Raw genomic sequence first — 16,420 nt, 5'->3', positions numbered from 1 at the left:
TTATATAGTTATTCAATAGTTATCTTGTGCTCTTGTGTAAAATAAGTAGCCTAACTTTCAATTGTATTCCTAGGGCTCAATTTTGGATGGACCTGTTTGGAGACCTGAGAGACTCTGGACACTTTAATGGCAGCCATGAACTTAAGGACTTATTGAGATTCTGCTTCAATAATGTTCTGCAAAAAGACCTGGATGAGAGCACAGACCTCTGGAATAAGCACAGGATTAGACTCTCCAGACATGCATCATGTCCTGGGGGAACTACAGACGAACTCTATCTCTTACCTCATATATCAACTGACAATGACTTGACTATATCCATTCTCACAAAAATATGTAATGTGTATTAAAGCATAAATTGCACCACACATATTATTGGAAATACATTTGGATTTGAAGTCATGTTTTCCCTTTATGGTAAATTATTGTGTCACTATGCAGGTTTGGTTCAAAGGACTGGATACGTTTCCAGAGTCAAGGCAAACTCTTCATTCATGCAGTGATCCAGACATCCAGGATTATCTTCAACAGACTGTTGAGCGAAATGGATTACAGCAGCCACATAATTGGGAGTCAGCCTCAGAACTTTATGTCACCTTGAAAGAAATAGCTGGCCTATAAATATGGTCTACTGCAGCCCACTCTTAAAGGCCAGATGTTAAAGGAAAACATTCTCAAATGTGGCTTAGCTGTTTGAGTATCATGTTTGGCAAGTGGAGTTCAGTATATGCAGTGTCATATCAGAGTGGAGACATACATTAAACTCAAATGTAACTCCCAAACTATATTTGTTTATTTTCGGATTCACCATCGAGTTAACTGTGTGTCAATTGTAGGTCTGAACAACCAAAGAAACGTGGTTCTTTTCAAGAGGTATTGTTAACAAGCTTGTTTGCAAGCACAACATGTTATACACTGTTTCAAATGTGAAACTACATACATTTTAGCTGAGTACAATTTTACTGTTACTTGTAATGTGACCTGTACTTAAAAAAAATTCTGTGATTTTTCATTGAACAAAGTAATGAACAGAAATAATACACATTAAAATACTTTGAACTGAGCATGCACTCTTATGCTTTATAAACTACAGATTTAAGACTGGGCAAAATCCAGACTTGGCACAGCATTAAATGCACCCAAAGCCTGGAGAATTCTGTAAGCAAAACTCCATGTTTGTCTAAAAGACACTGTAGGTCTCAAGGAAAAGGAGCTTTAGGGCATTTGCACAGGTGTTTGACATAGGGAATGGCGAATTTGGTAAGAACTCGATGCATGGTAGTGGTGTTATTCCAGCAGGTGGAAGTGATGCGAGCCCTGTAGCAAACAGCAGGACATCCTCTAGGGACACAGCAGTCGCTTTTTCTGAAAAGGAAAAGTCAACATTGTTTTAGTATCTTTATCATCTAACAACTAAATTATACATCCTGAGAGGGTCAAGCCAAAGGGTTTCAGCTTATCGTATCCATCTACATGCCAAATGTAGTTTGGACCCATGGAGTGATATGTACGCCTCACAAACCTCCGGCTTGTTCTCGCATCCGTTCCTTGTGGATTTAGTTGCTTCAGCAGTCTCATCACTGTGTGTCGTTTAATACGTAGCTTGTGTTTTTGCTGTACTTGCCACATAGTCCGATAGCGGAATAGTTGCCCTGCTCCATGCAGCTCTGTAAGGATGGCACGTCTCACCTCATCCAGTTGTGAATAGTTGTTCCTTCTGTACAACCCGTGCGTATAATCATCCTGATGTTGTGATTGGTTGACAACATATCAACTACCACGTCGTATGTATGCCCTGCATCAAAATAATTCATTATAATAGCGAAAGTACCTTCGGGAGTACTCGTGTTTTGAAAATAGGCGCTTTTCCGTGTTTTTCACCCCTCCTTCCTGTTAAAAGACAGGCGGTCCTTCTGTCCAATCAGGAGGTTCCGTTCCGTCCTCTGCTAGATAGGCCCTACCTTTTCCGTTAGAAGTTAATGTCGTTGTGTTTTCCTATTTGGCGTTGTGTTTTCCAATTTGGCGTTGTGTTTTCCTATTTGGCGTTGTGTTTTCCTATTTGGCGTTGTGTTTTCCTATTTGCCGTTGTGTTTTCCTATTTGGCATTGTGTTTTCCTATTTGGCGTTGTGTTTTCGTATTTGTTGTTGTGTTTTGCACTTCAGGGCCACCGTATCGAGGGGCTGAAAGAGTATGATTCTGTTAGATTGAAGCGATTTCCGGAAAATGTCAGCGGGGTAGATTGTGACTGAGGACGGATCGACTGACGTAAGACCCTGAAGACCCGCCTTAAGCTAACACCGACCTCAACACAGCATAAAAACAGACAGACCGCCTGAGACTATCAAGCAGTAGGAAGAATTTACGAAACATGTCTCAAGATTACAACCAAACGGTGATTGAAGAACCCAAGGCCAAGGACTGGCTGTGTGACACCTGAGATGACAACGCTGAAGCCTTCTACGGAACCCCTGACCCCGACAGCTCGATTCCACCAGCATACCCAGCAAGAAACTAGCACGGGATTGACCGGATTGGTGATCAGCTAGGTCCTCTTAATCTGTCATACATTTCAAATGCTAACAAGAGTTATCACAAAATGGACAAACACCTTGTACCAAAAGTTTTAAAGATCATCAAAGCAACAATGGGTATGATTCTGGAAAACGTTGTTGGGGCTATTCCACACAAAGCATGCATTGGATGTGAAGTGGACCACCCGAGCCAGACAAGACATTCATGTCTCGAACCGCCTGAGTATTTTTTTGAGGCCCATTATGATGACATTGTGGCAACAGTTTTAACACCGCAACTGAAACATGTGTTGGTCAAGGCTTTGAACACATCGTGTTTTCGAGCACCGATGACTGATGATCACAAGGCCGCTGAGAACTTTCTGCATGAGCTCAAGTTGGAGCCGAACATCATACAGAGACTGAGTGAGAACAGGGATGAATACATGGACAAATTTAATGAGGATGCTGTATGCGACTCAGTGGCGTCATGGTGCGATGAAAGCAAAGAGTCTGTTGTCTAAGGAGAAATCTGAATATTTGTGTAACTTTTCTGAATATCTTGGTTGTGTAATTTCGAAAACTCAAATAAACCGATGTTAAACATGTATTAATTCTCATTATTGCTCGATCACTCTACGATGTCTGAACAGGTTGACATGAGTGCTTACAGTGTGGAAAACGATAACATGAAATTAATGTTAACATGCATTGATTAAGCAATTATTAAATTATAAATTAAGCAAAGTATTAAGCAAACACACATGGATTCTTGTGCTGAGAAATAAAAGTGCTATTGAGGTAAAGCGATCATTTGAAGACATATTAAAAGAAGGAAGAACACCGCAAAAAGTCCAAACGGACAAGGGGAAGGAATTTTTTAAATCACATTTTGAAATGTTAATGAAGAAGTATCATTTTGCTACAGGAAATGATGTCAAAGCGAGTATCGTTAAGAGATTTAATAAAACTATTAAATCACGAATGTGGAGTTATCTCACAGCTGCCAACACTCATCGCTATGTTGAGGTTATTCAAGATTTAGTTAATGGATACAACCATAGCTACCATCGGTCTAATAAGATGTGTTAAAATAAAATGTTAGATTAGTTCTCAAGAACCTGTATGGTACAACATTAACAAGAAATGGTAATCAAAGCTACAAGTTCCAGGTTGGGGTTACTGTAAGACTCTCAAAGCTGAGAGGTGCGTTTACAAAAGGCTATGAAAAAGAGTACACAGATGAATATTTTACAATGACAGAATGCATTCCACTAGTACCCCCTGTATATAAAATAAAAGATTATGATGGTGATGTGATAGTTGGGACCTTTTATGAACAGGAATTGCTGAAAATAATTGTGGCTACGGATAAAACTTTTAAAGTGGAAGCAGTTTTGGATGAGAAAGTACAGAAAGGGAAGAAAATGTGTCTTGTGAAAAGGCTTGGTTGGCCTGAGAAATTCAACAGCTGGATACCATCGGAACAAGTGCTTGACCTAGAAACTGGATAAAAATCCAGGATTTACATTGATTGATATCAACATGGGTGACGGTGGCTTCTACATAACGCTGCCCAGTAACTCATCGAGACATGTCTAACCAAGCAATACGAATTTGTGCTATACCACAAAATTTGCCAAAGGTATAGATTTGAAAGGTGATTGGGAAGTATCTTTGATAGAGTTCCAATACCTGCATACGTGGAAGACTTTTACATGGGGTGAAAATGCATTTGAACTACATGACTTGAATGACGACAAAACTTGGAAATATGAACTCAACACCGGTTATTACAGCAGCTAGTGGCAGAGCTCAACAGTTACATAAAACCACATGGTGTACGGGCGGGGTATGATGAATTTAAAAATAGAATGTTTCTAAAAGGTGAGCCCCATTTTAGTTAGAAATTTAGTACAAAACTGGAACAAATATTGGGATTAAAACCAGGCGAGCGGTGGTACCCCCCATGGTACGGAACATTCCCCACAGATATTCTGGCAGGGTTTAACACCCTACACATCTACACTCACCTAAAGGATTATTAGGAACATCATACTAATACTGTGTTTGACCCCCTTTCGCCTTCAGAACTGCCTTAATTCTACGTGGCATTGATTCAACAAGGTGCTGAAAGCATTCTTTAGAAATGTTGGCCCATATTGATAGGATAGCATCTTGCAGTTGATGGAGATTTGTGGGAAGCACATCCAGGGCACGAAGCTCCCGTTCCACCACATCCCAAAGATGCTCTATTGGGTTGAGATCTGGTGACTGTGGGGGCCATTTCAGTACAGTAAACTCATTTTCATGTTCAAGAAACCAATTTGAAATGATTCGAGCTTTGTGACATGGTGCATTATCCTGCTGGAAGTAGCCATCAGAGGATGGGTACATGGTGGTCATAAAGGGATGGACATGGTCAGAAACAATGCTCAGGTAGGCCGCAGCATTTAAACAATGCCCAATTGACACTAAGGGGCCTAAAGTATGCCAAGAAAACATCCCCCACACCATTACACCACCACCAGCAGCCTGCACAGTGGTAACAAGGCATGATGGATCCATGTTCTCATTCTGTTTACGCCAAATTCTGACTCTACCATCTGAATGTCTCAACAGAAATCGAGACTCATCAGACCAGGCAACATTCTTCCAGTCTTCAACTGTCCAATTTTGGTGAGCTCGTGCAAATTGTAGCCTCTTTTTCCTATTTGTAGTGGAGATGAGTGGTACCCGGTGGGGTCTTCTGCTGTTGTAGCCCATCCGCCTCAAGTTTGTGCGTGTTGTGGCTTCACAAATGCTTTGCTGCATACCTCGGTTGTAACGAGTGGTTATTTCAGTGAAAGTTGTTCTTCTATCAGCTTGAATCAGTCGGCCCATTCTCCTCTGACCTCTAGCATCAACAAGGCATTTTCGCCCCCAGGACTGCCGCATACTGAATGTTTTTCCCTTTTCACACCATTCTTTGTAAACTAGAAATGGTTGTGCGTGAAAATCCCAGTAACTGAGCAGATTATGAAATACTCAGACCGGCCCGTCTGGCACCAACAACCATGCCATGCTCAAAATTGCTTAAATCACCTTTCTTTCCCATTCTGACATTCAGTTTGGAGATCAGGAGATTGTCTTGACCAGGACCACATCCCTAAATGCATTGAAGCAACTGCCATGTGATTGGTTGATTAGATAATTGCATTAATGACAAATTGAACAGGTGTTCCTAATAATCCTTTAGGTGAGTGTACACAAACATAATTGATTATCAACGTGTTGGTGACAGTCATGTCCCACTGTTGCGAACTGTACATATTACAGGTAAAAAGAACGTAGTTGTCACAGTGACGTACGACAAGCCACACTACGTACCTCTTAGTAAGAGTCAATTTGATGAGTAAAAGTAAAATCTGATCAAAACCAGCTGGTTTCATTCATAGTGGGGAAGGTGATTGCAAAATTACACTTCAGACCAGTCAAACAATCTTTTAGAATTTAAAATGCAGCATCAGAAACTCTACGATGACCCTCAAAGGTATGTTGAATACTATACAACACAGGCCAGTAACGGCTTTTCCGGGTGGCAATACTTTGTTGAATCGTGGGTTCTCAATAGCAAAACCACATCTGAAGAATGCGGCTAGGAATATAGTTGGCAATGTTGTCAACAGTGTTATGTCACGACAAACAGAACAGCAGGACGGTTCAGGATTGATGGTTATGACTCGAGGTTTTAGAAAGAGACCACCTGGTAGGAGGAGCCAACCCAAGTGTTAAAAACGCAAGAATGAGACAAAAACAAGAGCCAAGGTTAAAAGAGGACATACACCCCGGAGGACACTCAAAGGGAACACGGCAAAGCTGCTTAAGAATATATTTTAGCAAGATGGCACTCCTACACCGTATGTCTGGTGAATGTATGAAAACAGAGCTGGATTTATTCACAGTCCCCTTCACACAGACATCTATTGAGAAAAATACATACATTGAAATACCGACCCTATCAGCAATATCAGACGCAGCCCCTCTGGAGTTCTTTATTGCCAGGAATGGTGAAGACTACGTTGATCTAAACAATACTTTGTTCTACCTATGTGTAAAAGTCACTAAACTGGATGGAACTAATATTGATGCCGGAGCTCGTGTTGGGGTTATTAACTATCCAATAGCCACCCTATTTTCACAAGTTGATGTCTCCTTGGGTGATTGTTTAATTAGCCAGAGTAGCAACACATACCCCTACAGAGCCGTTATAGAGAGCATTCTGAATTATGGATGTGATACATTAAAGACACTGTTTTCTGCTGGTTTGTGTTACTAGGATGCCGCTGGTCACATGGATGTTACGGACCCTGCAGGCGAGAACGATGGACTCAAGAAAAGGTCTGCCTATTCAGCGGATAGTACAACATTTGAAATGATTGGCCCTGTTCATAGCAATATCTTCTTTCAAGAGAAACTTATGTTAAACGGCGTTGACATAAAGGTCATGTGAGAAAGCATGTCTTTTCCTAATGTCTTAAATGTATGATAATCCTATACTCTAGTTAAACAACACACAACACAGAGGAAGAATGTTTGAGTAGGTGCTATATGAGGTGCACATAGTTAACAGCTGTTGTCTATTATTAGATGGGCCCCAGGACTCAAGAAGGGACACTATACCAAACAAGGTTAGGATGCATATGTAAAACACACCTATATGATTGGCAGACGTCCAGAAAGTAGGATGTACTGGTCTTTGGTTTAGCATATATATGCTGTTTAAGACCATGACATTTGGAGAAGCACAGAGACATCTGGAAAGACCACGAAGAGAGAGATAGGAAGAAGGCAGAACATCTAAGAAAGACATGTACAATATTTTATGAATAAACAACAAGGAACGCTTCTCCCCCTGACTTGGGTCCTTTATTATTCTACAAAAGAGCCATAAGCCCACAGTTGGTGCCGTGACCCGGATAGGTTGGGTTCTGAGATTAAATTCATCAAACATCCATTGTTGATCAAGAGGAGAAGATTGCTGACGGTGCACACCCATTTGGGAGTTGGTTTCCTCATCCTCTGACAGTGGTTGGTGAGTCAGAATCTACACCTTTTAAAGAACCAATGTTCAGGTTATATGTTGTGATAGTACATGCAATTGAGTGATATGTATCCAAGTACACTATCTGTAGTGTGAAATCTTCCCTGTTGTGATGGGAAGTGCTTACTAGACTGAGTAGTAAGTGACACATGTGTAAAGTCCTAATATAGGCCACTGTTTAGTGCAAAGCTTCGTTATTCACCTAGGAGTCCTTGTTATTTGGATAGCAGGTTGACACGTGTGTAGTAATTGCAATAATAATTTTGTACAAGTAAGGTGAAGAAAAGAAATGACATCTTTAATTGAAAAAACTACATTAGAAAAAAAGGGGACTGCAGCCCCGACTAATATTACAATTGAGGAAATCAATAAATCATTAGCTGATGACATAAAAAAAAGCCTGAAATTAGATGAGTGTCTCCAAGAGATATTGAAAAAATATGCTATTGATCCAGGAAAAGATAATTTATGGAATCTTTCTGATATACAGAAAACATGGGGGAAAATTCAGAGAATGTCTGATGGATTACAAAAAACACGCTGATCGTCGATTGTATTATCAGAGATTAGGAAAAGGAATGATACATTTCTTAAAGATAACCATGAAAAAGCTGTGAGAAAGGAGAAAGAAAATGTTAGGGCGTTGGCTGAACAGAAGCAGAAAAAGGAGGAGGAACTGAACAAGCTGAAGGGAGAGAGAGTGGACAAAGTGGCTCCTCCCCCAGTTAAAATAACCCCCTCCTCATTGTACCCACAAGCTGAAATGAAAAAAGCAGCCAAGGCATCAGGTATCTGGGATCCGACATGTAGTGACCTCCCTGGCTGGGACTCTTTAGACTCAGATGATGATTCTAATGATGATGAAATAAATGTCAGACCTCTGAAGTCCAAGTTAGTGAGACCAGACAAAGGGGGAAAGAAGGTTTTAATGACCTATCATAACCCTGCTGAACCAAAACAACTTGATGAATGGTCTAAACATTTATAAAATCCCAGTGAGGTGGGAATGAAGACATGGGATGCTATTAAACGCTACAAGACAATCTAGAATTTGCATCCCATGGATGGAGTGCAACTCCTTGGGTTTGTTTTGACAAACCGTGAATCCATTCTGTTACAAGACAAGGTTGTTACTGCATTAGGTGAGGACGGCCAAGATAACAGAAGTGGATGGAAGGCAGTACAGGCATATGTCAAAGACTTGACCAATGTCACCACAAATTGGGGAGAGATAACCAGATGTGTTCAAAAGCCAAAGGAATCATTCTTAGATTTTGAAGAACGATTTAGGGCTGTTGTGATCAGACACAGTGGTTTACCTGGAATGGAGGATGATGATGTGCTCACTGACATAAAAAATTGCGCTATTCTTCATCAATTGATGCAATCCATACATGAAGATCTGAGAAAAACATATGTTGCTACTACTAAAAACTGGGATAAAGCTACATATGGAGAAACAGGTGATGCTTTAGCAAGACTGGATAGAGACATGAATCAACACAATGTCACTGGGCCACCTGTCATCAGATTGATGCAGGTAGAAAACGCATTTAAAGCAATTCAAAACCGACCAAGTAAGATACAAGGGGCGTGTTACTACTGTGGAATCCCTGGCCACAGGGAACAGGATTGTTATAAGAAGAACAAAAGGGGCCAAGACCGGGTCAAACAGAAACCAAGGTACTTGGAAAAAGGACAACAATCTTAATGACACAATGTTAATGCAAAAATTTAAAGAACTCTCTCATGAGCAACAGCAAAGGTTGCTGGAAGCGGTGGAGGGAAACTAACAGACCCCCTCTTACGGCCTATCTCTGCTGGAGTACACATGAAGTCTGATGGGATATATGTGAATATGCTGGTAAACAACTTCCCAATTGATTTTTTAGTGGACACAGTAGCTGAAGTTACTGTGATGCCCACATTCTATGTAAAACACATACACCCTGTGTACAACGGCAAGAAGATGAGTGCTACGGGTGTGGGAGGGGGGAAAACAGACATGCAACAAACTGAACCATTATCATTTTCTATTGGTCCAATGACGATTGATGCTGAGATATGGGTTGGTCCGTTTGATCAGCCTATCTTGGGCCTTGATGTTATCATGAAACTGGACTCCACATTGGACATCAATGAAGGAAAGGTGACATGGCGAATCAGAAAGGTTGAAACAACAAATTTGAAAGACCACCCTATATGGACCACCAAAAAGAATGAGTGTGGTAAATTGGATATGGACCCTGTACGCCTTATAGGTGAAGCACCGCCTTGCACAAAACAATACCCTATCAGTAAAGAAGCCATGGCTGCAACTAAGGTAGTTATTGGAGATTTACATAACATGGGTGTTGTGGAAAAGGCATTCCTGACTCAGGACAGCCATTCACCCTTTTTGTGGCTGAAAAAGATGGCTACATGACATCAGTTCTGACACAAGACCATGTAGATCGCCAAAAGCCTGTGGGTTACTACTCTAAGAAATTGGATGATGTAGCCTTAGGCTGGGGTCCTTGCCTAATATCAGCATACAGCGTGGTACACCCTCTAATCCTGCCACCTTGATGCTCCCGCCTGATTCCACATTGCTTGAACATGACTGTTGTGAGTTGGTTTTGGACCAGCTCTGTATTGAATTCACGAAAGTCCATCCTCTTGTGAATCCTGAACTTGTTTTCTATACTGACGGTTCCAGCATTGTGGAGGGGGGAAGGAGGAAGGCGGGATGGGTAGTTACTACATCAAGTGATGTAGTGGCATCTGGTGTTTTACCAGTAGGAACATCAGCACAAGTTGCAGAGCTAGTGGCTCTGACAGAAGCATGTAAACAGGCTGAAGGGGAAAACAGCAAACATCTACACTGATTCAAGGTATGCATTTGGCGTCACACATGATTTTGGAAAAATCTGGAAGAATAGAGGATTCATGACATCACTGGGGGCTCCTGTGAAGAATGGACCAGAAGTAATGGCACTACTTGAAGCTCTCCCGTTACCAGTTCAAGTTGCAATCATGAAAACAAAAGCACATGGCAAGATTCTCACAGAAGAGAACAAAGGCAATGATCTGGCGGATAGGGCTGCGAAGGCAGCTGCCAAGCGGACACTACTATCACCCAGACTCATGAGAAGATATACAGTGGACACTCTCCAACACATCAAAGAAATGCAGAACAATGCACCAAAAGATGAAGTATGGGAATGGATGTCTGCAGGACGCAAACTCAACAAAGAAGGTGTGTGGAAATACAATCTTAGGTGGGTAGCACCAAACGCACTACTCCCATACCTAATAACTCGGATTCACTCTTTGGGACATGTTGGCGTTGACAAAATAATCTACCGTTTTGTTGGAAAATGGTGGAAACCTGGTGTGCGGAAGGAAGCTGAAACTATCGTAGCAAACTGCAACATCTGTATGGGAAACAATACAAAGGGAAAAGTGAAAGCTCAGACACGTCGGGCACCTGCCCCGCCAGGACCCTTCAGACATTTACAGCTTGACTACATTACTCTGCCTAAGAGTAAAGGATTTGAAGACATGTTGGTAATTGTTGACCGTTTCTCGCGATGGGTAGAGGCTTATCCTACCAAGAAAGGGACAGCGCAGCACACAGCAAAAGTTCTGATCCGTGAAATAATTCCCAGATGGGGATTACCGGAACAATTGGACTCTGATCAAGGAACTCACTTTACTGGGAAAGTGTGTCAGGAGGTAGCCCGCCTCCTGGGCATAGACTGGCGACTACATTGCCCTTACCATCCACAATCAAGTGGTCATGTGGAACGCCAAAACCAGGTTGTGAAGAGCAGACTAGCAAAAATGCATCAAGAAGGAATAGCGTGGCCTGATGCGCTGCCTACCGTCTTGTGCAGTATAAGAGCTACACACAACAAGACTACAGGGTTAAGTCCGTTTGAGGTTGTCACAGGCAGGCCTATGTCACTACCAGGCACGCTAGACCTGAGAAAAGCAGATATACACATCATGAGTGATACTATGCTTAATTACTGTATGCAACTGTCAGAATCAGTAGCAGAGGCAGACAAACAGGTCAAGGAAGCGTGGGGAACAACCCCCGAGGGGGGACATGATGTAGTGCCAGGACAATGGGTAATGATAAAGAAACACCTTACAGAGACATTAGGAGCTAAGTGGGAAGGCCCTTACCAAGTTTTACTTGTCACTAGATCAGCAGTGAAGGTACAGGGTAAACCAAGGTGGATACATGTTACTCATTGCAAAGTGGTAAAACATGACGAAGAGCAGAGCCTTGAGACTACAGAACCCATCTCGGGTGAAGATGCATAGAAAGGGATCAGAATCTGATACATTTTTATGCAACCACTGCAACTGTCATTTAGCAAAATTGAGGCTGATTATCTACCTTTTTCATAGAAACACCCATACTCTCACTTTCTCTCTTTGTTCTTTTTGCAGGTTATGCAGATTATCTACCTGACCCTACGACAACACGAGCTGTATCCTGGTCTTTCCTGACTCTACACAGATAAAGTGACATATGGGATCAGCATCAAGACCATCCTTATTGACCAACTGACAGGAAGAAGAATTCTTCACAATTGTTATGTGCTAAATAGAACCCTTGTGATTGATATTTGTGTTGGATTAAACACTAGCTAGGAATTAGTTAGCCACTAGGGAAGTAGATTCTTACACTACTGAGGTATATAGATCACGATGTTCATGTTAATTGTTTCTTTGTGTTTCCTGGTGGTGCTCTAGTCCCAAACATTGATGCACATAGACACGAGGATGGTCATCATGGTATTAATACATTTTTGGCCCTTTCCCTACAATTTGCCAGGACGATTAACCAGAGTAGTTGTTGGATTTGTACCCATACACCGTTCACTGCTAAAGGAGGTATTCCCTTAGGAGTCATTCCATTCAATCAGTCTGAGATGTTAGGGATCTGGAGAGACCTCAGTTGGTTCAAATTTTCTATATGCAATAATTGGGGTGTTAATGACAGCTACTTGCACTCTCGTGGACCAAATGCTTTTGACCCCTGCTGGAGGGAACCTAAACGATCTGGATGCATTTCCGTCCAGGATCATGTAACATCTTTAGGTGTGCCTGTGAAATCATGGCGTCATAGTTATATGTCAGCCTGTGATAGAAACAGCCCTGATTTCTGGCGGCGTCCACCACACATAGTAGTTACTAATCCACCTAGGGGATGGTTGTGTATACAGCGAGAACAATCCAAAAGCCTAATGGACCAATATTCGAATGCTTTTGTGTTTGTAGGCCGAAGTTATTGCAACCAAACAGCGGATCTCTCTATATGTGATGGTACTACTATCCCTGAGTGTTTGATGTATGCCAATATAACCCTCAAGAATGGCACTGAATCTGTATTTTATGCTAACACCTTAGGCAACTTAATAACTACGGGTATGATTGCTCCTAATGGAACTCATTTCATTTGTGGCCCCAATGCCTATCCATGGCTCCCACCTTTATGGCGAGGATCATGTTATTTGGGTTATGTAATTCCACATGTGAGACTGAGTACAGAGTCTCCCTTTAACACACGACATACACAAGCTATTACAGAAACTGAAAGGTTTTTTGCTAATGCATTCCCTTCCTATGGCTAGCTCTTTGGAGGCTTTAGTTAACATGACCTCTGAAAGTCTGAAATTGCAGTCAGCTGAAATGGTTGCCCTTCGTATTGTTGCAATGCAAAATAGACTTGCTCTTAATTACATATTGTCAGCTCAGGGGGGAACCTGTGCAGTTATCGGGACTGAGTGTTGTACCTACATACCTGATAACTCTGAAGAACTGACTGATTTGGCTGGTAAGATCCATGAGGAAGGTGCTAAATACAATAATTACAATCCTGATGATTTAGGTTTTTCTACATGGTTGTCATCTATTTTTGGTAAGAGGGGGGGTTCTCTGCTGAACATGATTATGCCAGTGGTGGTTGTAGTGTTGGTCTTTTTTATCTTAATAACACTTGCCAAGTGTGCTGTCGACAGGTGTCTGTCACTCAAAGTAAGGCGCATGCTCCCACAGGACTTTCACGAGCACAGGCTGTGCCCGTACCTGCTCCCGTGTGCCCAAAGTGACTGTGATATCTGTGCGGACCAATGACGTTCTCCCTCACAGGATTGTGTTGTAAAGGACAAGAGTACCATCACTCCCACCGTCTATCTCTAAATTTAATATGCATATATAGGTAACCACAAGTGTACCTCTTACATCATTAGGATGTGAGATGAATTAGCTCGCTTTCTTATTTGTATTATTAGTGATTGTTTTCCTTCTCTTATTTTTACAAGGGAAGTGTTATTATTCTTTACAGACTTGTTGTTATGACATGTAAATTTTACTTTAATAGTACTTTAATGTCATAGGGGGGAATTGTGAGAAAGCATGTCTTTTCCTAATATCTTAAATGTATGATAATCCTATACTCTAGTTAAACAACACACAACACAGAGGAAGAATGTTTGAGTAGGTGCTATATGAGGTGCACATAGTTAACAGCTGTTGTCTATTATTAGAGGGGCCCCAGGACTCAAGAAGGGACACTATACCAAACAAGGTTAGGATGCATACACCTATATGATTGGCAGACGTCCAGAAAGTAGGATGTACTGGTCTTTGGTTTAGTATATATATGCTGTTTAAGACCATGACATTTGGAGAAGCACAGAAACATCTGGAAAGACCACGAAGCGAGATCGGAAGAAGGCAGAACATCTAAGAAAGACATGTCCTATATTTTGTGAATAAACAACAAGGAACGCTTCTCCCCCTGACATGGGTCCTTTATTATTCTACAAAAGAGCCATAAGCCAACAGTTAGGATGGTGCGCGGTAAAGATGAGTTCTGCCTTATGGGGGCAGGGGATGTGCATTATCGTTTGCATATATTATCAGCGTCACTATTTGTCAAGAAAGTGTCTGTTTCGCCAGCCGTGAAACTTGGACATGCTCAAGCGCTACTCTCAACCAATGCCAAGTACCCAATTGAAAGAGTGTGTATGAAGACATTTAGTTTACCGGCTGGGGGTCGCGTTTGCAACCAGGAAAACCTATTTTTAGGACCTCTGCCCAACTGTATTGTAATCGGATTGTTGGACAATGACAGTTTGACTGGAAGTTACACAAAAATCCATTTAATTTCAAACATTATAATTTGGAGTTTATGGCTATGTGTGTAGATGGTCAGCAATTTCCTAGCAAACCATCCCAACCAAATTACACAACAGGATCAGCAGTGCGTGAATTTTACCAATTGGCCTTAGCTTCAGGAAAACACCTAAGGGACTAAGCCTTGGCTATTGAGAGATCAGACTTCTTACATGGCTATGCCCTTTATGCATTCAACTGCGCGCCAGACGAGGAATGTGGTCAGCACCTATCCTTGATCAAGTCAGGGAATGTATGACTTGAGATGAGGTTCAGACAACCACTACCCCACACAATTCATTTGGTTGTTTATTCAATCTTTGACTCCATTATCGAAGTGTCAAACAGGCGACAAGTCATGGTTGACTACTATTACAATCAATGCCTTTCTGAAAACCTGTGAGAATGTGGAATACAGTTCAAAACAAGTACAGGACCTGGTTTCAACCACGTGTGGACAACATTGTGTGTTCTTTTTCTATCTAATGACAAAAGGTCTGAGTTATAAAGATGTTATGTCTTTTTATGTTGATTTACAAGAAAATGATGCCCTAGTCTCAAAGTTTGTAGCCAAGATGTACCAGAGTAAGCGTGATAAGCAAATGTTTAATTGCATACAACATGCTCAATCTTGTGAATCGTTTAATTTGTGCCATGGTTGTTGAAGAAATAGAAAAGCAAATCATGTGTGTGTCAACTTTATTATAAAAAAATAAATCCATTTGTAAAACCACATCAATGTTTACATAGTATTTTTCATACCACATTTATTCAAGGTAAAACATACACTTTGAAAATGGATCACAAATGATAAAAAAGCATGAAATAAAAACACATTAAATGGAAGCCATTTTGTGGGGTTCGTGGTAGGGGGTTCAAAGAAACCTTTGGTTGGTTGAAAACCAGTTGCTGGGGGTGCGGCTAAATCATCCATTGTGTCAACAGACATTTGTACAAATAGATTTTATGTCTTAGAAGCGCATTTGGAATAGTTGTAAAAGCCATGTTGAGACATGCCATGGCCTGGTTGCTGTCACACTTTTAACAAGATCCAATAGGTGCGAGTCCCTGATAATCTCTCCTTTGAAAACAAATTCTCGATTTGAATTCCATGAAGTCAAATCTTTAGACTGGTGCATTCTATTCAAGAATATATTCAACATTCTTTCTACACCTCGCAGGCACATTATCCAAAATGTCATCAACAAGGTCAAAATTTCGGTCAACAGTTTGCTTAGTCTCAGTCACGTTTAATACATCAGACCCAGTCTCAGACCCGGGTAGACTTACAGTTTTTTTCAGTCGCTAACAAGCGTTTGTCCAAACAGTAGTCACATTTTCAAAACTCTAAACACAATTAGCACAGCATCGGTCTTTTGTGGCCATACCATTCACACATTTAATGTCGATTTCACACAATATGCAGTCAGTGAACACATTTCCACAATGCTTACATTTTCTTAACAGACAAGCTATACCTCCCAACAAAATTATGGATTGTTTTTGTAGTATTTACAAATGTTAACACACAACATCCCACAATAGCAAAAACAATATTCCAAACCTTAAATACAGTATAAAAACCTCTACTTCTGAAATTATATCAGTTCAAAAACAAAATATATCAAAAATATATCTCAGCTGATAATA

General features: G+C 41.1%; 1 long non-coding RNA gene across 1 annotated transcript; it reads right to left on the bottom strand.

The window, feature by feature from the left end:
• Positions 1-771: 771 nt before the first annotated feature.
• Positions 772-1,986, bottom strand: LOC117594781. Its single transcript, XR_004576020.1, has 2 exons — positions 1,523-1,986; positions 772-1,365 (listed from the first exon to the last, which is right to left on the bottom strand). It is a non-coding gene; the product is annotated as an uncharacterized LOC117594781 (long non-coding RNA).
• Positions 1,987-16,420: the final 14,434 nt, after the last annotated feature.

This window comes from Esox lucius, chromosome 8, assembly GCF_011004845.1.
Source record: "Esox lucius isolate fEsoLuc1 chromosome 8, fEsoLuc1.pri, whole genome shotgun sequence".
NCBI classification, from domain to species: Eukaryota; Metazoa; Chordata; class Actinopteri; order Esociformes; family Esocidae; genus Esox; species Esox lucius.
The sequence above is the reverse complement of the archived record's forward strand: the minus strand, read 5'-3'. Positions and strand labels throughout refer to the sequence as shown.